Here is a 23,952-nt window from a genome sequence, read left to right on the forward strand (position 1 = left end):
AAATTTTTTGAAAAATTGGATTTTTTAAAAACTATTTATGGTTTTCAGATGTATTGTCAATTAAAAACACTATAAATACAAAAAAAAAAATTATTTGAAAATAAATATATTTTGAGAAATAGGAAAATTTGTGGTGAATTTTAATGAGATTTAATCAAAACGGTTAACACTCTACACAAAATTGTACTGCACCAATCCTATTTTTCTTTGTACATAAGTTATAGAATATGATGGTGAATGAAATGAACCAAAATCTAAGAAAATTTTTTAGATGCAAATAAGTTATGGGTATAAATATACGTACATATGCATTTTTTCCATAAATTCATAACTAAATTTTTCTAAAAACACCTATAAATGAAAAAGTATTTCACCAACAATAAAACTTTTGGTTCATTTCATTTCTCATATTATTTAAAACATATGCTGAAATTTTTATGTAAATATCTTTATTAGTTTTTGAGATATAATGTTAGCGGTGGAGATTTTTTATGAAAATTAAAGTTTTGAGAAAATTGAAGTTAAAGTCAAATTTTAGTTGAAAAATATGGTTCCTGTAATTAAAATTGCTTAAAATTCCCCTGGATGATAGGTCAGGCCTTCCTTTTCCTCAATACGTAGGCATTTTTTCTTTCGGAGGACAGAAGTGTTTTTCTTTGAGTTTTTGCTTTTGTTAGTGAATGTCTTTTAGAATCATGAATTCGCGGATGTTCAACTAAAGACATTCCACTTAGCATATAATGCCCTGCATTCAATTTTAAATTGTTTAAAATTTCTAGTAAGCCTTTCATACCGTCATTAAACTGAAGCACAGTTATAAAGGAACTGTAATGTTTGCAATTCGACAAAATGCTCTTTCGGAACAAAATTCCATAACATGCCATTAAAATTCTCGTTGGCATTTTGTGTTTTTCCATGTAAACGCTTACACAGTAATTCCTGTTCACATAGTTTCATATAAACAGGTTTCACTTTGTTTATTATTTGTTGTGGAAGTCCTAATGATTTATCGTGGAATGTTTTGTTATTGGATTTTTCTCGTTGATGCTTGCACCAACTGTCGACACCTTTAGGACATTGTTGTGGAGGTCTATGATGGCTCTACAATTGAGAACTAAATAATGCGTTGTAAATAATTTAAATTAACTAAGGAATTGTGGTGTAGCTATAAGGATGAAAACGATGCTTCTATAAAATGCGGTTTATTTCTATGAGAAGGGGCATGGAGTCACCCCACTACCAACGGTAAACATCGTGTTCCAAGTTCTAAACAGTTCTGGCGGGTCATGACCCGTGCAGTTACAAAAAAAGGAGCAACCCTAGAATGGGCGCTTGCCAACTTGGCGCGTTGGTAGAAAAGTACTGAACATGCCGCCCCCGTTGAAATATACATTTCAACAATTACATCAATTACATTTTTTGTAAAAACAAGGGAGACAATTAATGCAGTAAATAAATAAAAATAACAGAATGACATTAATAATTCTTAACAAATACGAATAGTTGCACTAGCACTGAAAGAGAAAATACAAATAAAATAAATAACTCTAAATATTGCAGTTTTCAGACATAATATTCACAAATATTAAAGAGAATCTTACAAATTTCAAGGTACACATTTAGAAATTAATCATGCAAGGAGAAATTAAGACTTGCAATGGCAAAAGTGCAGTTTTAGAAATAGATCGTTTATAGATACCAGAATGAGTTTTAACATTTACTACTCTTACTACATTGTCTTTACCATAGAATACATTTACAATTCTACCTAAAATCCATTTACAACATGGAAGATTTTCTTCTTTGAGCAAAACCATGTCACCAATTTTTAAATTTTGGTTCTTAATTATCCCTTTATGTCTTTGCTGCAAAGTACTTAAATAATTATTTTGCCATCTTTTCCATATAACTTGTACCATTTTTGAGGTTCTTTGCCATAAATTCAATCTATTATTTTCCGTTTGTTAAATTAGGTTCAACAATGGATGTGATTGGCCGACCAATGAGAAAATGTCCAGGTGTCAGAATTTCCAGATCGTCTATGTCACTAGACAAAGGAGTAATAGGACGGGAATTCAAAATTCCTTCGATCTGATGCAGAATAGTAAAAATTCCTCATATGTTAACTTTGAAACTCCAACAACACGTTTGAGATGGTATTTGAAGGATTTGACACCTGCCTCCCATAAGCCACCAATGTTAGGTGCTCTGGGAGGAAGAAATTTCCATTCAATGCCCTCTTCAGATAAAAAATTAGATAAATATTCATCATGTTTAGTTACCATAAGAGATACTCTCTTTAATTCAGAATTACCACTTACAAAATTCTTACCATTATCACAAAAAATAAATTGCGATTTACCTCGTCTTGAAAAGAACCTTTTGAGGCATGCAATGAATGATTCAGAAGTTAGATCAGAAACAACTCTACTGTAGAAAGAGGTCCATGCAGCATATTTTTAGGATTTCTTAAATTGTTTCAAAACCTAAAAAGAAAACTTACAATACGAATTAATTTAGAATATTTGTTAGTAATGCATAAAAGTAAATCTAAAAATGTAGCATCCACACTTAAAGTTAGTCTTATTAGTCTCTCCTTTCAGTTCATGAAAATATTCCTCATCAGTAGGAATGTTACTTTTATCACTAAGTTCAACAGTAACTTGTTGAAGAAACTGTGGACCATTCCATCACAAATGATTGTTCATAAGTTGATGAGGAGCCATACCACGTGAAATAATATTAGCAGGATTTTCACAAGTTTTTACATGATGTCAAGAAAATTCTTTCGTCAGCTCTTGGATGCGGGAAATTCTATTTGAAACAAACACCTTAAGCAGATGTGATGAAGTATTAATCCAGGCCAGCACTATAGTCGAATCTGAGTAGAGGCAAATTTTATCTATTTTCAGGTTAAGAGATGACACAGTTTTAGAAGCGAGCTTAGCAAGAAGCTCAGCAGCGCATAGCTCAAGACGGGGTATTGTCATCACCTTAATTGGAGCAACTTTAGATTTGCTACATAGTTTTACATGATTCAATATAGTAACACAACGAAGATAGATGACTGCACCATAAGCATCTTTCGATGCGTCAGCAAAACCATGTAGTTCAACTTCCTTGATGGAGTCAGTTAGAATGCAACGAGGAATTTGCATCTTTGTAATATTCCCTAAACAATATCTGAATATTTCCCATTCGTGCTTTTCCTGATGTGGTAACACTTGATCCCATTAAATTTTGTGTAGCTACAATCTCTGGAGGAAGATCTTTGCCTTTACTGTCACTGGTCCTAGAAGAACAAGTGAGTCAAAAAGTTTAGCTATATCAGCCAAAACAGTTCGCTTTGTGGGAATGCTAGTTGATGGAGTTGGAGTGACATTGAAACCAAAGCAGTCTTCTTTTGGGTTCCATTTCAAGCCAAGTGTTTTAATTGTATTTTTATCAGAATCACCAAACTGATAACCTTGATCTTCAGACGGAAAAGAATTCTAAAAGCATTTCATTGTTTGCGCACCATTTGTGCAAATCCATGCCACCAACTTTTAGAAGAGAAATCAATTCTTGCTGTAATTTTATTGCATTAGAAAAGCCATCTGCATCAGAGAGAACATCATCAACATAAAAATCTTTTAAGATTACAGCATATGCTAAAGAAAATTTGTGTTGCTCATCTATTGCTAATTGGTTTAGCACTCTCGTAGCTAAGTAGGGAGCAGATTTGGTGCCGTATGTAACTGTAAGAAGCTTATAAAATGAAGGTTCCTCAGAACTCCTAGTTTTCCAAAGAATGCATTGAAAATTACACTGCTCAGGATCTGTCTGTACATTTTCTTGATATCAGCAGTAAATGCAACCTTGTGCTTTCAGAATCTCAATAAGATTGAAAACAAGTCATCTTGAACTACACCTCCTTTTAGCAAACAGTTATTCAAAGATACACCTGAAGTAGATGCAGCTGAGGCATCGAAAACTACACGTAACTTTGTTGTACTACTATCAGCCTTGTAAACGCCGTGATGAGGCATGACATATTTTACATTCTCACTACTATCTAATTTTTGCATATGACCCAATTGTTCATACTATTTCATAAAATTGCAATAAAGATAAGCAAAATTCGGATCATTATTTAATCGCTTCCGTAGGCTATCTAATCTTTGTTTTGCAGTTTGAATGGAATTGCCTAATTGCATATTTTTCTTAAGAGGAAGGTTAACAATAATTTACCTTTCTCATCCCTACGATAAGTCTGCACGAAATTTTCTTCGCATGCTAATTCTGCTTTGTTTTTAGATGTAGGCATATCTAAAATATTTTCGACTTCCCAAAATTTCTTTAACAAATTATCTAAGTTATCTATTTGACAGATTAAACCACAATGCTGTGATTCTTGTTTACCTTGAATTGTTCCACTTAGTATATGTCCAAATACAGTTTCTTCAAAATTAACGAATTATTTATATCAAATCTATTTTCTTATTAGATACTAAAGAATATTTCTGCCCCTATTAATATATACACTTTTTTGGGGGAAAAGAATTCCGGTTCTGCTAATTTGACGTATGGCGAAATTTCTATTCCTTCTAAATCAATAGATGTGGATGGCATTAGATGGCATTTTCGGAATGACCAAGAAACCTAGTGTTGCAGTAAAAGAACCATCAGAGTTCAAAATAGTGGAGATACTTTTTCTTTTCACATTAAGAGTAGTATCGGAAATACAACACTTGGGATTATTCGATGGCTTAACAAATAGACTTCGTGCTTTATTTTTCTGTTCACTAACATCCGAATATTTAGATTTGTATGGAATATTGCGTCCAACGGCATTTAAAACTTGATATCTTCTTTCTAAAAATTCTATGAAATCATCAAAATCAGGAACTTCCTTGTTTACTAAGGAAAATTCAAACTGCTTTCGAGATTCGCGGTATAATTTTTGCAAAATTATATTTATTAAAATAGCATCTGACAATTCATTACGTTCATATTTTAAAACATTTAATGCTCGTAAATTTTTCAGAATACAATCTATTAAATTGCGTAAGTCTTTCGTAAATTCATGAACAATTTTTTCTTGATTAATTATATCTTTGATATGGGTGTCTACAATTACGCGTTTATTTTCGAATCTTTCTACTAAAACTTTCAGAAGAAATCATATGTATCTTCAGAAATTTCTATCAATTTTGCATCATTTCTCAAACATGAACGTAAATAGTAGCACTTTTGGTTTTCAGTTCAATTGGGATTATCGTTTATTAAATTTAGGAATTGTTGCTTAAAGGAATTCCATTCTTCTGTTTTACCGTTAAACAATGGAAGAGGTATTTCCGGTAATCTAATTCAAGTAACTTTATCTATGGACTCATTAATAATAGCACCATTTGTAGAATTAGAAACAGAAGTAGATTTGAGATCATGTAAAATGTATTTGAGGCTTACCTCTATTTTCAAAATTTCATCATCGAGTTCGGATAGATTGGATTCCACTTGATCGAAGTCATTGTCCGACACAGTCCTATAATATTCGTTTCTCAGTTCTTCAAATCTTGTACTTGTTCTCGAAAGAATAACCTGTTGGGTAATCACTGTCGATTCAGTTAAATTTTCTCCTTTTTCAATGAATGTTCGCAGTTTTGTCAACAGTCCTCTAATACTCCCCTTTCTTCTATTTAAGACAACTTAATCACTTGCCATAACTAATTTGGATGGATATCAAATCGAAATCCAGTGCGTTCAGGTTCCGACGGACTAAAAATGTTGTGGAGGTCTATGATGGCTCCACAATTGAGATTGAGAACTAAATAATGCGTTGTAACTAATTTAAATTAACTAAGGAATTGCGGTAGCTATAAGGATGAAAACGATGCTTCTATAAAATGCGGTTTATTTCTATGAGAAGGGGCATGGAGTCACCCCACTACCAATGGTAAGCATCGCGTTCCGAGTTCTATACAGTTCTGGCGAGTCATGACCCGCGCAATTACAAAAAAAAGGAGCAACCCTAGAATGGGCGCTTGCCAACTTGACGCGTTGGTAGCAAAGTACTGAACAGACATTCACCATGCATTGGGTACTTTTTGCTCGAGCAATAATGATAAAATGCTGCGATAACAGCACATTGCATAGATTTTAAATTGCCTTTATTACTACGAATTGCAATTCCGTAGTAATTTTGTAACTTATCGATAAAGCGATCAGTAAGTTTTCCTTTTCCACCTATTTCTTTTGTACATTTTTTCAGTTTTCGAAGGCGAGTTCCTACTCTTTTTTGTATGTGGCCAATACATTCCAATTTCTTTACAGTGTCTTTACCATAAATGTCTTTTACAGCATCATAGGCCTTTGAATCTCCATCTCCATAGTAATCAGTATAATTTAAGTTCCGGTTATTTTTTGAACGCTCAAAAATACGGTAGGCTCCAACCGTCTCCATGCGTGCAGCTGAACCATTGTGGTTTTTACACACATGTGGCTTATTTACAGTTTTTTGCTTTCATGAGAAAGTTTTGCAAATTCTGCAGAACTGAGATAGAGCTTCAATATGCAATACTTTGCCGGTATCGATTGATATGCAACTTACAAGGCCATTCAATGAGAAAAAAACCCCTCTTCTGCCAAGTGCCATCTACAGACACTCCGCAATCTACAATGTTACGCTGCGAACATTTTAAAATTTTTATTTGTTCAGCTGCATTTTCCATACTTTTTTGAGCAGCTTTAGATGCAGCTTTCAGAATTGTCAGCTGTTGCCTTCTGAAAGTTGCTTTAGAAAGAAAAGGCATATCTAACATGGATATCAGTTTTTTACCTGCTGTATATCCTTTTCCTATAAACCTTAAACCATATACAAATAAAGTGTTCACTTCATTAGCATTGTTTATCTTTTTTGAAGAAGAAAATCCTTTAGCAAATATGCAATTCTTTCATTTTAACAAAAAATTTGAGCACAAACCAAAACGAGAATCTTCTAAGCAGAGTTCCTTTTTTAAACACATGGGACAACATAATATTGTTAACACTGACACTAAAATCTCAATGTTCATTATTCGATTTCCACATAGTTCATTAGGATGTGAAGAATCTTTCAGTTGCAAACAGCTTTTACCACTGAGTTTTGAAGAACTTGCAGTAGTAACCTCAGTAGAAGTAGCTGGAATTTCACTTTCAGTATCTTTTTGAAAATATCCAGAATTATGCTGATTTCCGGAAAATTTTCGCTTCTTTGAACGATAATTTTTCTTATGACCCATTATAAATGAAATTTTACGTTGAAAACTGCAAAAAATTTCAAGGAAATTCAAATTTTTGCCTTTTTAAACAAGCAAAATAAAATGAAAGCAAGCACGAGATCGTAAACACAACAACAAGTAAACAGAGATGTTGCCATTTGTTCACAAAGAAATAAGGAAAGTATGTATTAAAAACATGTGGCTTGTCGCTAACAACATTAAATAAAACTATTTTATAAAGTAAAGGAAAATATCAAAATTTGGCAAACTAAAGTATAGTTTTGGTTTCAGAATTCTCCTTCCGGTTTCGGAATGCCACTTCCGGTTTTGTTTTGTTTCGATAAGGTATTTTATAATCGCTATAACTTTTTTTCTAATTCACTTAGGAACAAAAGATAAACTGATTTGGAAAGAGGAAAGTCTGAATTACAAGAAATAATAATAATAATAATAAAATCGCCAATGTAATCGACAACCAGTGTTTTCAACGTAGTCGGATACCTTAAGTCGACGTGTATTGTATATATTTGAGCAAACTGTTTCGGACGACTTTTAAATGTTCCATCTAAGAAAAAAAGTCTTTCCATTTTCCAAAAGGTACCGAGATTCTCCTCTTTCAAATACTAAAATCCTGTTACCTTGGTCATTTTGAAAGTCTGAACGAAGAAATTTTCCCCATTAAAAAGCATAAGTGTATCGTCTGCAAAGAGAATGTCGTTGGCATTTTGGGTAGCTCCAAAAGCCTTTTTCCTCTCCTTATATAAGACAGTCTTGGCATTGGAGTATGTTGGTATTTTAGTAAAGAAATCATAACCTTTCTGATATAATTCTGAAAGTTCTTGAAATATCTGAAGAACGGGAACTGATGTTTCTTCTCGGACTCTTTTTCTGCAAGTCTTTAACTTCCTTTTAACTTCGATCTCAGCAACGTTTGGCACGCGGGAATGTTCAATTTTCGTCAGTACTTCGTATTGAAAATTTGTCTTTACATTTCCTTTACAACGATGTGTCTTTTCTTTTACACATACCCAACTCATTCCTAATCTATTTTTTCGGTGTACATAAATGGTGTGGGTAATCATCTACAACTAAACATTCTTTTCCTTTTTTGTAGAGAGTAATTTTGTTGAAATGGCTATGGGTTCCGTCACAGATTTTTTTGACGATATAAAACGACATACACACTTCATAAGGATCAAAGATCTACTGAGAAAATGAAAGGCCTTCTCTCTCAAAAGTATCGGCTTATCTCTACAGTAGGTTCATATCTCGAAACTACACAACAAATGACATGTGACTGATTAGGAAAACAACACAATAGGTGCAAGAATGTCCGCTCTGTCCACCCAGCTCCCCTTACTTGTCCGCTGTAACCACTGTCCGTTCTGACCACGTAACCCCACTAAGCGCACACTTTGCGCCAGTTCAGTCTTCCTTTTATGATGGTGTGAATGCTACTGATGCTCAATCCGACCTTGGCAGCTACGGCTTTTGCTATAAATCGGAGATCCTAGGTAAATGCTCTGTTATTAGCTGGTCAATGTCATCGGTAATGCGGTTTGGTATTCCAGACATCTGCTAGAGGCATCCTTCCTTCCTCGAAGCACTTGTTAGAAATCTGCAAATTTAATATTGAGAACACATATTAAATTTCACAAATTCAGATTAACAGATCATAAGACAGAAGAAGAATCTATTTCCTTATATAATAAAATTTAATATTGTTTAACGTTTTATATTAGCCATGTGAGGTTTCATATTACTACGCATTGGCTTTCAAAGCAAATCAGTTTCTGCTCAGAGATATTTTTGCCTTAATTCTATCAATATCAAAGAATTTTTGAATATTAACAATCTATAATATGAAGCATGAGAAATATTTAAGCATCACAAGAACCGTTAATAGAGAAAGTTATATATTTTGAAAAATTTGGATACAAATCATGTAGAAAAAAAGCCACAAAGCTGATGAATGTTCAATTTTATTGCAAAAAGTATTCAAAACATGTAAATTTGAATATTAATATAAAAAAAAAACTAACATTGATGCAAGAGTTATGCTTTCAACATAAAATGAATATCTGACGAATTTATGGAATTTAAGACAACTCGGATTCCTTGCTGACAAGATTACTGCCGCTCTAAAAGAAGGCGTGTCTACAATATTATTTCGGTGTCGCTTAAGGTGGACTCGTTGTCAAATTCAAAATAGATTTGGTAGAGACACTTGCTTTAGAATCATCCACCTACAACAAAACTAATCTTGTCGATAATTTGCTTAACTAAACTGTCAATCTCCCAATATTTCTTTTCGAGTTTTCCTACATGATCACAGAAACTGTTCTATTCATCCTTCGTTACGTTTAAAAGTCTATTTATAGCTAGATGTTTGCAGTTATGTTGAGTTCGACTTTAACATTTCTATTCCGCACATATTTTTTTGTGGATGCCCATACCATTTCGATGGTATTTAAATCACAATGATATGGCGGAATTCTTCATACATCATGACCATTTACTTTTAAAATTTCATCAACACAAAACATCTTGGATTGAGGAGCGTGGGATAGAACTAAATCATATAAGTTCAGGCTTCCGCATATTAATATCAAATGGAATATAACCTCCTTCTAACCATTCTGATAACTTTTTCTTTATGGAATACTTTAAAGGTACAGGATTTAACACTTTTGTGTGGTAAGAAGCGTTGTCCAAGCAAATCGCACAATGGGGAAAAATATTTGGAAGAAGTTTTTCTTGTAGCCACTTGGAAAAGTTATCATAGTTCATCTGGCCCTTGGCTGTTCCAGACTGAAAAACTAACCTTGCTCCTTCTATAAAGCCATCCTGGTTTTCTGCGTGAACAACAATCAATCATTTTCCAGCAGTTTGGTAACAGCTCCAATCTTGTCGAGCCGCCAACACTTCGCAAATGACAAGTTGCTATCGATCCATGTTTCATCTAAATAGATAACTCGTTTGTTATCCCACCCCATTTTTTAATATCTGTTAAATACCTGCATCTCCATTTTACGATGTCAGGCCTTTCCATGACCGTCTTCTTATCGCTTAATCGCTTCCATCTAAATCCAATTTCCTATAGAACACGTCTTAGTGTTCCACTTTCCAGGGAAAATTGATCTTTTCATTAACAGTTCTGGAGAAGAGTTCGTAGAAGAGGTATTTCAATTCTGCCATAAAAATCGCTGAAAGTTTCTCTTATAACACACGAGTCAAACTCATCCAAACTGGTAGAAGAGCAAATTAATTTTCCAATGCGTCTTCGCTTCGAAGGTGACTGTACATTACCAGAATTTTTCACTTCCCGCTTCATACGATTAACAGTTCCAGTCGATACATCAGTCGCTAGCGCAGTTCTTTTGATCAGTTGAGAAAGTGGGACACTTAACTTGTTTTGGGAACATTCATTTTCAAAATATCTCAAAAGATTCATGACTATTTTACTTACTGTGGTGACGATACGACTCCCAGGCATTATGTCACTGATATTTAGATGGATGTAAATCTAAAAGGTCAGAAAAGCAAGAATAAACGCAACCCACTTCAAATTCGTAAACAATGACGCTTCGCGAAGAAAACTTTTCGCCGACGCATGATTATAGCAACTCTAGCACCTCTTTTCGTCAACCGCGTTTGAAGTGGACTCGTCCGAAGACGAACGCCAACAATCTTGAGGTGGATTTTATAATAATCTCGCTACTCTATGAAGCTTTGTAAACAAGCTCAGCTCCATCCACAAATCCATCTGCTAAATCTGCGTGTACGACAGGGAGACATTAATTTTGAACTGTTATTTGAACGAATACCTTCAGTAAAATCATCTTGCCAACATTTACTGCAAATTAAATTTCCGTCTACTCAAGTTTCGTGGATGTAAACTAAACAACGTTTGCTCCTCTTTGAATTTTTTTATTGCTCTAAAATATTTACATCTCCAAAATACAATATCCTTTTTTGATCACTTTCGATGAAAATCTTTTGATAATTGATATATTTCTTCCATCGAAAATTCGCCTCAACGACTCTCTTTTCCATTCAAAATTAGTGTTTTTCTTTAACACTGAGAGCAATTTTCCGATAAAGGAACACATTTCTCTTTTATATTAAAGCTCTGTATGATTTTACTTATGACACATTTGTCAAAATCTTCAATTTTGCAGTTTCGAAATGGTTTTTTTTTTGTGTGTGTTTTCTGGGAGTCGAGAAGACACTTGTTTTATTGTCATTAAACGATTTCATTTCCTCTTTTATTTTTTAAACTGCCGAAGCTGAAATCCCTGTCGTTTTCGGCAGTCCTCTTAATAACATTGATATTTTTAGCGAATTTCTGCTTTTTTTTTCTTCCTCATAACCCTCTATTACATTCTGAACTATAGCACGCGCTGGAGAATGCAAAATGTCTTCCCTTTTTAAAAATAGTCAATTTATATCACAAATCTACAATATAGTCAACGTAAGTGACAGGCTCTGCTTGACAGCTTGGATCAGACATATAAAACAAAATAAGAGATAAAATTTATCGGAAAATTGACCGTAGTACAAAGTGAAATGGCACTTCTATCCGATTCTGTTTACTCCAAATGAAATGCAGCACTTTTCTTCACCCCAAAATGTAGTGAAATATCTCGTTTCCATGTCAACTGCCACCGATTTTAGAGTTATTAGGATTTTCTAGGGGCGGTAATCCAATCGCGCTAGTAGTAAAGAAAGCTTCACCCCCAAATTACACCTTGCCTGCATATGGTAATTCCACTAGCACTAATCTTGGCTCATTATTGAAAGATGAGAATTCAGAAGGTACGTGCTTCGCAGACGGTAACTCTTCGTAAGTTGAAGTATTTTTCTTATTTGAATTGCAATTCCTCTTCGCCGAAAATCCTACATGTTTAGAAGGGATATTTCTTGATAAGTTTTATTCATCAATATCAGGTTGTTCACGAAGAACAAGTATAGACTCGCGAATCGTACGAAGACGATTGCCACCACCACTATATCCACGAGACCACGATGAAAGCTAGCTATAACTGTAATCAAGAAATATAATTGCCCTTCTGGGATCTTCCTGTTTTTAAGTTAAAACTGAAACCTAATAAGTTTTATTTATTTTTTTGCCCAAGTCGCCAAATTCGTCGCGAAGCTCGGGGAGGGGGTATTAATCAGGCATCCGATCAGCATCCAATGAAACTGTTCGTTAAGTTATATTTCCTTCGACGGAACTAACTGTGTTGTGAAGCAGTATTACAGATTCGTAACAATTTACTGTCATAGCTATGTTACTACATGGCACATGTTAGCGATTTTGACTTAACCCCTTCGGTAAAAAGTGAGTTTTAGATTACTGCCAACAATTCAAACGAAGTCAAAGTGATCGTTCCGCATGATAAGATTGTAAACTGACCCCCCCCCCCTCATTCACCAGCTGCCTCACTGAGGCGCCAATACAGTCAATGATATGAGGGGGAGAAGAAATTGAGGAATGGGTTTATGCTGCATGCTATGGTTAGCAATGGAACATAGAAAGGAAAAGTGGCTGATTGATAGGAAGCTCAAGCTCAATGCTAGGTTTTAAATTTATTGAACTTAACTGATGTAATCTATTTAAAAAGTTTCTTTTTGTGTAATGGCATGACTTGACCCCCCCCCCTCCCTTCTCATCTTATCTGATAATAATATGCCAATCAAATTGAAAGCAGATTCCTGTTTATTTGACTTGTAGCATGAGATTAAATAAAACACAAAAGCAACCCGTTGAAAAAATTTGCTTAATGCTGCAAGATGCTGTTTTTAACATAGTATAATTGTACACAACTTCTCGCATATCTTATGTCTATTGTCTATATCATAGACAATGTTATGTCTATGTGTCGATTGTCACTTCAGATAAAGAAACGGTCAATTGTGTCTACCAAGAAGTAATAAATTACTGATTTCAGATTGATGTAAATAAGTGATTTTTAAATATCTTAGAATTCTATGCTTTTGCTTTCTAACATTTCCATATATATTTCTCTATTATGGAAAATTTTAATTTTTGAAATTGATGATTTACTTTTTATTTATTAGTGAAAAATTAATTTTAGAAGTTCATGCAATTTGAAATAATTTAATTTTACTTTCAGTAATGAGTGAATTTATAATTTCTAATTATCAGCAGAAATGCATTACTATATAGCTAAAGTAGCTGCAATCATGTAGTGGTCCCAAAAGAATAACAAGGTGATTCTTTAAGGTTGTTGAATAGGGGATGTAACGCCCTAGCTCTATTTAAAATCGTGATGCCAATAAATTTTGCGATAATGCCAGGTAATTCATAATAATTATAATTGATGAATGGTAAATTGTAAATAAGCTCTCTGTGTCTGTAAAATACAACGCTAAACATTATTATTTGCAAAATAATCATTTAACATTAACCAAGTAACTTTCTCAGTAAGCTTAAAATTAAACCGAACTCTACTTAATTTTATAGATTTAAGCATGAATATTTTTGCTTTAAAAGTAATTGTATCTTTTTCGTTTTTTTAATATTTTTTTTTTTTTTATTATTTCTTTAGGAAGAAAGTCATCAATTGTATGAAGAATCAACAATAGGATCCAAATTCAGTTGTTACAATGAATGTTCATCAAAAATTCATCTTGTGAAATCAGATCGCTGACAAAATCAAGATCATAAGAGTAAACATATACTCTGAATAATATTAGCAAAATCTTTTTAAATTATAATTTAAAAGACGTGAATAAAATATGGGTTTGTTGGTATTCAGTAAACATGCAATGAAACTATTAATTGTTATATTAAAAAATTATGGGTATAAGAGAAGTAATATAATCAAACATACAGTCAAACAGCAAAATTTTATTAATTTAAATAGAATTTTCTGAAAAATTATCTGCAGTGAAAGCAGTATATAAAAAACCCCCTTAATGTTGGTTAAGTAAATTTGAAATGAGATACTGTTGATAAGATTGCATAAAAATAATTTCTGAAATTCTCTAAAATTAAGTAAAAAAATCCCACAACAAATTTTTTAATATTTAAAAATTGTTTTAATTTTGAAGTAGTATAAAAATTATTTTTTACAATAATATTATCGAAATATGTTGCAAAAACGCAAGAAAATTTTACTTGCTCTTACTAGGCTACCAATAAAGTTCTTGCCGTTTTTAATGACCAAAACGAAGATAATTTACAGAAAGTGTAGCCTATTCTTAATACTTGAAGTAATCTCCATCGGCATTTAGCACCTCCTTGCCAGCATGTCACCAGCTGTGCAATCTTCTTGCAGTAAAACTCGAGGAGGTTGGACGCAAATAACTCCATTGCAAATATATTTCATTGGTGCAAGATTTTCCGCCAAGATGATTGCCGTCCAGACAGTGGAAGAGTTGGTAATCTGATGGCGCAAGTTCCATAAGTGGCTCAATCACCCCTGATGTATCAGTTTGAAGGTTCAAAGAAGTATCTTGTGAGAAGGCCGTTTTTGGATCAGCAGATTGATCTTAATTTGTTGTCCCTTAGGTTGAATCGGACACCCGTTTATATAAAATCTTCATTCGTTTTCTATAGAACGCCATTCTTTACTTTCACTGATGCCACCTATCTATAAAATCGATATGTATTTATATAAAATCAACCAGTTTCTTTATAAATTTTAAAACAAAAAAATCTTTTTAAATAACAATGACTGGAACAAATTTCTTTCTGTTTATAGTTGGTTCGAATAATTACAAGAACATGAAAAACAAAACACAGTTACCACAAAAATTCGCAATAATAAAAAAATCTTCATTGAAACTACAGTCATTTAATTCGTTCACGCTCTTTACACTTTTCTGAAATTGCAATATTTCTGCTGCTCATTTAAAATGTTCAGTGGAACTTTTTTGGTTTCTTGTGTTCATTGCAACTGGTATAGAAAATATTCAGTAAGTGGTTCAATCATTCTTCAGGTATCAGTTTGACGGTCCGAAGAAGTTTTTTTGTGAGAAATGTGTTTTTGGATGTACAGATTGTTCTAATTTTGACGAAAGTTGATGTTGTAATTATAGTGTTAATCCTGTGTAACGAACACCACTTTTGTGAAAAATCGTTTTTTTTTTCCTTCTTTAGAACTCCATTCTTGTCTTTCACTGACGTCATTTTTCTATAAATTCGATGTGTATTTATATAAAATGAGTTGCTTTCTCATATGAAAATGTGTTTCTAATATTTGGTTTTAAAATAATTTTTAATTTACAACGAATGGAACAAATTCCATTCTTTTTACGTTTGGCACAGTATGACTATAAACAAGAAAAAACAAAGCACAGTTGCCACAAAAAATCTTCATAGAAATTGCAGTCATTCAGTTTCGCTCACGTTCGTTAACATCCTCGCATACTGCAAATTTTTAGTTTTCCATTTCAAATGTTTTGCGAATGTGGAACTTGAATTATCTCTCGATTCTATTATTGTCGTGTCTGGCTTAGGAAGGTTTGAAAGTCTGTAGGTTTTTATGGCACAAAGGTTAAATATGGGATTGCTACACGAAACGTTCGTGATTTAAGAATCGTACAGAAGAAACAATTAAAAATTGATTAAAACCACAAAATTAAGTCATGTCAATCAACTGAATATCTTTTCAAAAAGGAAATAAATTAATGAGTTATGTCCTAAAATGTCTTTTAAATGGACTGTAATGGAGTCAATTCACGTGACGTAAAAAATGAATATTTTTCGCAATGAATATTACTTAATTGTTTTACATTAATAAATATACTTAAAAAAATTTAATTTTATTTAAAAAAATATATAACTGAAATTTCAGTGTTCAGACGTTCAGCGAATGCGGAATCTGCTTACCGCTCATCTCTAGTAGTTATTGATTTGTGTAGTTAAGAAAATTCAGTAAGTCGCTCAACCATCTTTGATGTATCAGTTGGACGGTTAGGAGATCCGAAAAGGCTGTTTTCGGATTTGCAGGTTCTGAATTGGATGGCCCTTGTTGAAAATATGGTAGTAGTTCTGCCACGGAAATAAAATCTTTCGTTTTTTTAGAATGCCACTTTATATATTCATGGCCGCCACTTTTCTATAAAATGAACGTGTATTTATATAAATTCAGTTCCTTCATATAAAAAGTACTGATGTATGAGTCTTAAAATAAAAACATTTTAAATTAAAAACTGGAACAAATTTCATTATTTCGACAATTGGTACGGATATTTGCAAGAACATAAACTGTTGCCACAAATTTTTCACAATTATAAAATTCAATGACTGATTTCAAATTACAAGCATTGAATTCGCTCACATTCTTTACCACCCTCGCACGTTGCAATTTTCTTAAATTGCAACACTTTTTGCTGCTCATTTCAAACGTCAATGGAACTTTTGCTTATCGTTTGACTAGTGGTTATTGGTTTGTTTGGTATAGAAAGAATTCAGTAAGCGGTTCAAGCATCCTTGGGGTATCAGTTTGATGGATCAAAGATGTTTCTTGTTAGAAAGCTGTTTTTAAATGTGCAGATTATGTTAATCCTGTATAACGTGACCCCTTTTGTATTTTATACTTTCTTGGACGCCACTTTTCTGTAAAATTGATTTCTGTTTATGTAAAATCAGTTCTTTATGTGAAAAATAATGATTACCGACGTGGGTTTTTAAATAAAAATCTTTTCAAGTAATAACGGTTGGAATAAGTTCCATTCCGTTTACAGTTGACACGGATAATTATAAGAACATGAAAAACAAAGCACAGTTACCACAAAAAAATATTCACAGTAATACAAAGTCTTCTTTGAATTAACACCCCTCAGGGGCACATCTTTAGGTTTGACGGACTTCACGACCCCGAGATTTTCTAGTGATCTGCTTTGCTTTCCAGATTTGCCAGTTGCTTTCTGCTTTCTTTCTCCGTTACGTCGATGGGAAGCGATGGAACTCTCCGGATTGGAGCTTACCCCAATTCAATTTTGAGAAATCACTGGAAGCGCCCCGAAAATAAATTGTTCCGCAATAAATTGTTCGTTGCCGGCCACGTCTTGCGATAAACCATTTAAGGGACAAAAGCGAAGAGTCAGAAGATAGAGATTTATAATTTCAAGGTGAATGGCGCGATAGACCGCACAAGTAAAAAGAACTATCCACACCTTTTCTTTATCTTTCAAAAACAGTGGCCCTGCCAAATCTATCCTCACAATTTCGAAAGGCGCACAGTCCGTTACTCTATCTGGTGCTAAAGGCGTGGGTTCGCTTGACATAGATTTTATTTAAAAATGTTTACAAATTACGCAATCGTGCAGGACATTTTTAATAGCTTTCCTAGACCTTGTGATCCAATATCTTTCTCTTAATAGGCTTTGCGTCAATTGAATTCCTGCATGATAATTTTTTATATATACAAATGTAATAAAAAGTTCGGTAAATACACATTTTCAGGTAATAATATTGGGTACAGAAAAGATTTCTCATCATTCTGGTTAATTATTTTTGTTTTTATTCTTAATATACCTTCATTGTCAAGGAAAGTTTCAATGAAATTGGAAGATTTTGCATCAGAAAGATAACAACTCTGCACTAAAAGAATTAACTTCTTCTCAGAATATTCACTTTCAGATTGCGAAAGTTCAGAGACTTTACATTTGTTCTTAACCTTACAGTTATTCACAAATCTCAGTATCCATGCAAATACTCTTAATCATTTTATTGTAATCCGATATTCTTTCTGCATACCAAGGGTACGTGTCTTCGGCTAGATTCATGTTTACAGATTTAGACTTTTTCCTTTCAATTTCCACTTCATTAGTATGACAAACAATGCTGCTGAAAGGCTAAAACTCATGGTTCTCTTTTAAATACGATGGACCTTCCCACCATTTCGATTTTAACATTTCTTGTGGGGAACATCAACGCGATATAATGTCGGCAGTATTCATATCTCTTGGCACATGACGCCACGAATACCAGTTAGTTCTCTGATCTGTTTAGTGCAATTGGCAACAAAAACAGACCAATCTCCACATTCTTTGATCCACCACAAAGCAACAGTGGAATCTGACCAGAGTGTGACTTTAATGTCTAATGCATCGATAGCTTTGATAACAGAATTAACAAGTCTGGCCCCGATAGATCTAAATCGTCGCCATGATGACAAGAGTTTTGGTTTAAACTTTCATCATAGCAACGGCAGAATGGAAACATAAGTTTGCCATTACATCTAACAGGGTGAACAGGTAGATCCTCGGGGAGGTAAGACACAGCATTTTACAATGCCGAAGTAATCATGAATATTTCGGAAATTATCAGTAATAATTTTGGACTGCCCCACAGGACATAAACAGTACTTATTAACCTAAAGGGAGAAGATTTTATTAAGGAGAGAATATATTTAGACATAAAAATGCAGAAAACATACGCAGAAAAAAAACCTGCATTTTTCATATTAACTTACCCACTTATACAGTGAAGTAAAATCAACATACTTAATCGTCTTTTCTAAGAACAACTTCACTGCATTTGTCGTACCACCGTAGAAGGCATCCCTTGGTACTAATCTGTCTTGCAGCTGATAACCTAGAAAAAAATTCTTTCTATTCTAGGTTATCTTTTGATCTGCGTTTAAAGACGTGTTCGAATTCTTCGATGACTGTATAACCTTGATTCCTTAATCTGGCAATTGTTTCATTTGTTTTTTCAAACAAAATCTTCATATTAACTCCAGATAAGGAATTTAAAGTGTCTCCTTTGAAATATTAGTGGCAGGTATGGTAAGAACAGTCATAGAATAAGAATTCATTTTATTGATATACAGGGTGTTCCAGAATTATCTTTACAAATTCAAAAATTCATAACTTTGAAAATAAACAAGATATTTATATTCTGTCTTTTACATGTATTACTGCAACTAATAAAGTTTTTTTAGTACGCTTCAACATGCGCACCATTGGTGGCCCTAAGCACTTCCAGTCTGTAATCAATTTCAAGCCAGGTACGCTTTAACAAGTCGCCTGTGATTGTACTAAAAGCTTGTGTAATGCGGCGTTTCAAGTCATCAATGTCATTAACCGGTGTCCGGTAAACAATGTCCTTTAAATAACCCCACAAGAAGAAGTCGAGGGGTGTTATGTCCGGAGACCTTGGTGGCCATGGAATTGGGCCACTCCGTCCAATCCATCGGTTGGGAAAAGTTTCGTTGAGGTGTTCCCGAACTGTTGTCAACCAGTGTGGTGTTGCACCATCCTGTTGGAAGTAAACAATCGGCTGTAATTCTTCCAACTGAGGAAGAGCAAAGTTTTGAAGCATATCCAGGTACACGCAGCCAGTAACTGTGGTTTCTATGAAGAAGAAAGGACCAATGATTTTGTTGTGCATAAGCCCACACCACACATTAACCTTTGGGCTGTCTCGTTGAAGCTCGACTACTACATGTGGGGTTTCAGAACCCCAAATTCGTACGTTGTGGCGGTTTATGGTACCAGACACATGGAACGTGGCCTCATCACTGAAACACACCTTTTTCAAGAAATCTTCATCATGCTGAATACGTTGTAACATGTCTACGGCAAATTCCACACGTTTTGGTCGATCTGTTGCTAACAGTGCGTGCAGCAACTGTACCTTATAGGCATACAGATGCAACTGTGTATGAAGAACCCTGTGGATTGTGGTTGTAGGCATTTGGAGTTGCCTTGAAGCCTGACGAATTGAAGTTTTCGGATTGTGCTGGAATGTTTGCCGTATTCGCTCCACATTTTCTGGACTTGTGCTGGGTCGTCCGGCTCCACTTTTATGCAATACTGATCCAGTGATCATGAAGCTTGTGTGCCATGCACGGATGGAGGGTCTGGCTGGTGGGTCTCTTTGGACTGAAGTTCCGTTGAACCCGTGTATCTGATTTCGTCTCTATGAACCATGACACGCATTGAGCTTTCTGTTGTGGTGTCCACATCTTCACTTATAACTGTTCAGCCTATTGAAAAAAAAAACTTTATTAGTTGCAGTAATACATGCAAAAGACAGAATATAAATATCTTGTTTATTTTCAAAGTTATGAATTTTTGAAGTTGTAAAGATAATTCTAGAACACCCTGTATTTCTAATACAAGGCGGAGAAAGAAATAATTGAGATTATTTACTAAAATATATTTGAATAAACAACCTTGCGCGAAATTGATAGATTGTATTTGTTCACAAAATCCATCAATAGACACCCCAGTTGATTCTTTTTTCTCTCCGTTTATTCAGTGCATGCTGAATTTCAAGATTTTGTTTGGTTGCAATGAAATCCAGCCAGTGTATAGGATCTGGACTGTAATTGGTGCTGTTGATGTATCCACGCACTGGTACCATAGTTATTGAATCTTTCAGAATGTGCTTTGACCTGTATGTTACCATACAAGCCGAGACAATGGTCACCTAGCGGAAAGAAAAAAAAAATTATTTCAAGCTTAATATTTTAAAACAAGTAAATTCAACAAAACATATGATTATTTAAAAAATAATTACTAAAATGGGTCCATGCCTGCATTTTCGAAACTGCTTCCTAAACTCTAGGCAGTACCTTCTGAGTGTATCCACATCTTATCTACAATTTTTTTTAAAATTCAATATTTTAATATACTTTTTAACAAAAAAAATGTACATAAGAAAATATTGAAAAAATGCTTACTTGTTTGGGGAGGGACTTGGCCAAGATGTTAAGGCGCTCTTCAAGATCAGTCCTGAACTTGACTCTTCCTCTTGGAGTAAAATTTACACCCAGGTATTTGAAGTTTTCATCAGCACGGAAGGGACGCACAGGTCTATTGCGAACAAGCAGAGTAGATTTGGAGTCAAAGATGACTTGCTTGTTCTTGCCATCAGCCTTCCAAGATATTGTGGAAGACTTCGCAATGGAGATGTTGAGACCAGAGGCATGAAGGGCAGGAAGGATCTTGTTGGCGATGTTGTTAAGTCCAGTAATGGAATCAGCCACAAGAACAAGGTCATTTGCATAGGCGATGTGGTTTATCTTCCTTCCGTGCAGCACATATCCTTCGTAATTAGGAATAGATCTTAGAACCTCCTCGAAAACCAGAAGCAAAAGAAGTGGGGACAAAGGCTCACCCTGGCGGACTCCTCTGGTGGGCTTGACAGGATCCGGCGAAATTTGGCCTTGAAAGCAGAGGGAAGTCCTGGAGTTCGCATAAACAAATTTTAAGTACTCGACAAGAGTAGGCGAGACTTGTCTGGCAGCGAGAGCGTCAAAGATGGCGTCGTGGCTGACAGAGTCGAATGCTTTCTCCATGTCGAGGACAGCCAGAGAGATAGAGCTGAGACGTCGACAGGCGTCTTGAAGAAGGTCGTCAAGCAGGTGGACAGCCGACGGATCCCATCCTTGGGGCGAAAGCCAAACTGAAGACCGTCGAGGGATGGATCCACTTGGGACAGAAGACGAGTGGCCAAGATCTTATGGAATTGTCGAACAACCACAGAAGCAATGGAGAGAGGTCTGAGATGGGAAGGAGCAGCCGAGTCGTGTTTCTTTGGAATGAAGATGGTGCGGGAATCGAGTAGGAAGCCAGGCACCCATCGTAGCAGGAGGAAGGCGGAGTAGACCTTGTACAAGACTCTGTTAGGGATCCGGTTCAAGGTTCGAACGCTGACTCCGTCTGGGCCACTGGACGATTTAAGTGGAAGCCTGGCAGACAAAACTTCAGCAGGATAGATAAGGAGATCGCAGTCAATTTCCGTGTCGCTGGGAGGACCAAAACAGGAGATTGAGGAGGCAAAACTTTGAAGAGAGGACTTGGTGAACAGATGGGACCAAACGGCGAAGACATCTGAAGATTCCAAGTTCACAGAGATGGAGGATTTATCAAACAAGGAGTTGAAACTGTTGGATCTATTTTTCTTATAGAGGGCTTGAAGACGGGCGAACTCTCTCTTCTTGGCTTTTCGTTTGGAGGCGATGATTGGTTTAGACTTCTTACTGGCTCGCTTCTTCACAACCTTGTCACCCAGATGGGATGGTGAAAGCACAGTTGTTAGGTAGGAGACCAGCAGAGACTTGACATTAGCCGGATCTATGAAAATTTGTTGGAAGGCCTTGTCCAAGATGTTAATCTCCTCCTCAGATGGTTGTGGGCGGAGAGACAAGTCTGTATTCAAGTCGTCGAGATAGTAGAGTGGTGAACCAATTAACAAGGTTTCTTCATGGAGGTTCCAGGGATCATCAGCGGTGGAAGGCTGGTCTGCTGGCTGGATGTTAGGAGCAGGCGGTCCTTAGCTTCGTCAACATCCTCAATGGGGCCAACGTCACTATCCGGAGTAGGCACATGCAGCTTTTCTGGAACCACAGGCAGGGCAGTAGCTGGAGCGACATGGACTGGAGAGGCAGCCGGAGCAGGTGGATGTGGTGGACAGGCTGGAACAGATGTTAAAAGCAGCAACTTCTCCTCAACCAGTTTCTTCTCCTTCAATCGTTCTTTCGTCTCGACTTCATTGATTCCAGAGTCCTTGATGGAAAGAGGTTATGCAGAGTAAGGTTGATGTTGGTAACCTTGGAGGAGTAAGACTTCTGCACAATTCTGGCTTCAGCATCATCAAAATCAGCATCATCAGCATCATCAAATCTGGCTTCAGCATAAGACGATGGATGTCAGGATCGGTCCACCTGGCTTTCTTCTGACAACTAGCTGCGTCATCGTGAAATTCATAGGGGTGGGCACTCCTCTTATGCACCCGAAGTCCAATCTTTGACATGAACGATCTAGAACACCACGGGCACTTGAATGGCAAATCAGTGGTTAAGTTCGCAGACGTAGAAGAGGGCACAGGATTCGTTAAACTTGACAGCGAACTATCTGCAATAGTATACTCTGAATTTGTGCGATTTTTTGTAGTCGTCAAGTTTACCTCTCACACCAGGGGACTAGTCCGGAGGAGAGGTGGCTGAGGCTTAATTGCGTTGGTTACTCCCAGGCGAACCTAGGAGCTTTCCAGCGGGGGCACGAGGAGCCCGCAATACGCCAACAGCCACTCCTAAGAGAGTCATAGTTACTCCCGCCTACATACTAGATATTAGCTCTTGGGCGACTGCATCGAATTAGATAAAGTGCTAAAAATTTGCATTCATCAGATGTTGCCGATAAAATGGATCGAAAAGGTTTTTGAAGTTTTTTTCGCCGAATCTGCAATTGCTGCCTTGGTGATAACCCCATGGCGCTTGATCAAGTCGTGACGTGTTGTCAGTACTGCTTTTTCCACTATGAAAATGCCTGCACCCCTGGAATACCGAACTGTGATAGATACACTCTGCATTTGTTCTCTTTGACAGAGGAGCTTCTCTGCCGAAAACGAGGCTGACGATTTCTAGAATGACTTCTTGAACGACACAGAAGTTCGACATCTTTACGAAATAGTTTTATTTCCGTTAACTCAATCAGGCCTCGAACAAGAATCAGAAACTGCACTTACCTGAGTTAATTCATAATTAGATATCTCGTTTTGGTTGTCCAGTAACTATTACTTAAACATCTGAATGATATTGTAGACACAAATCGAATACGTACTACCTCGAATCGAATACGTACTATAATAGACCACACGTATCCACTATGAGATTCACATAACATAAACATTTTGATATCGAATCTGGCCCTTGTAAGTGGTAAGTATTGGGTCTAAGGAAGTCTCCCTTTATACAGCAATAGACTTTCATTAATACATATA

General features: G+C 35.5%; 1 long non-coding RNA gene across 1 annotated transcript in view; it reads left to right on the plus strand.

The window, feature by feature from the left end:
• The window catches only part of LOC129957422 (uncharacterized), a 29,212-nt gene extending 12,278 nt beyond the window's left edge, over positions 1-16,934 (plus strand). The window contains exon 3 of the long non-coding RNA XR_008782763.1: positions 13,814-16,934. This is a non-coding gene — a long non-coding RNA (uncharacterized LOC129957422). The remainder of the gene's footprint in view (positions 1-13,813) is intronic.
• The last annotated feature ends 7,018 nt before the right edge of the window (positions 16,935-23,952 follow it).

Source organism: Argiope bruennichi, chromosome 11 (genome assembly GCF_947563725.1).
Source record: "Argiope bruennichi chromosome 11, qqArgBrue1.1, whole genome shotgun sequence".
NCBI lineage: Eukaryota > Metazoa > Arthropoda > Arachnida > Araneae > Araneidae > Argiope > Argiope bruennichi.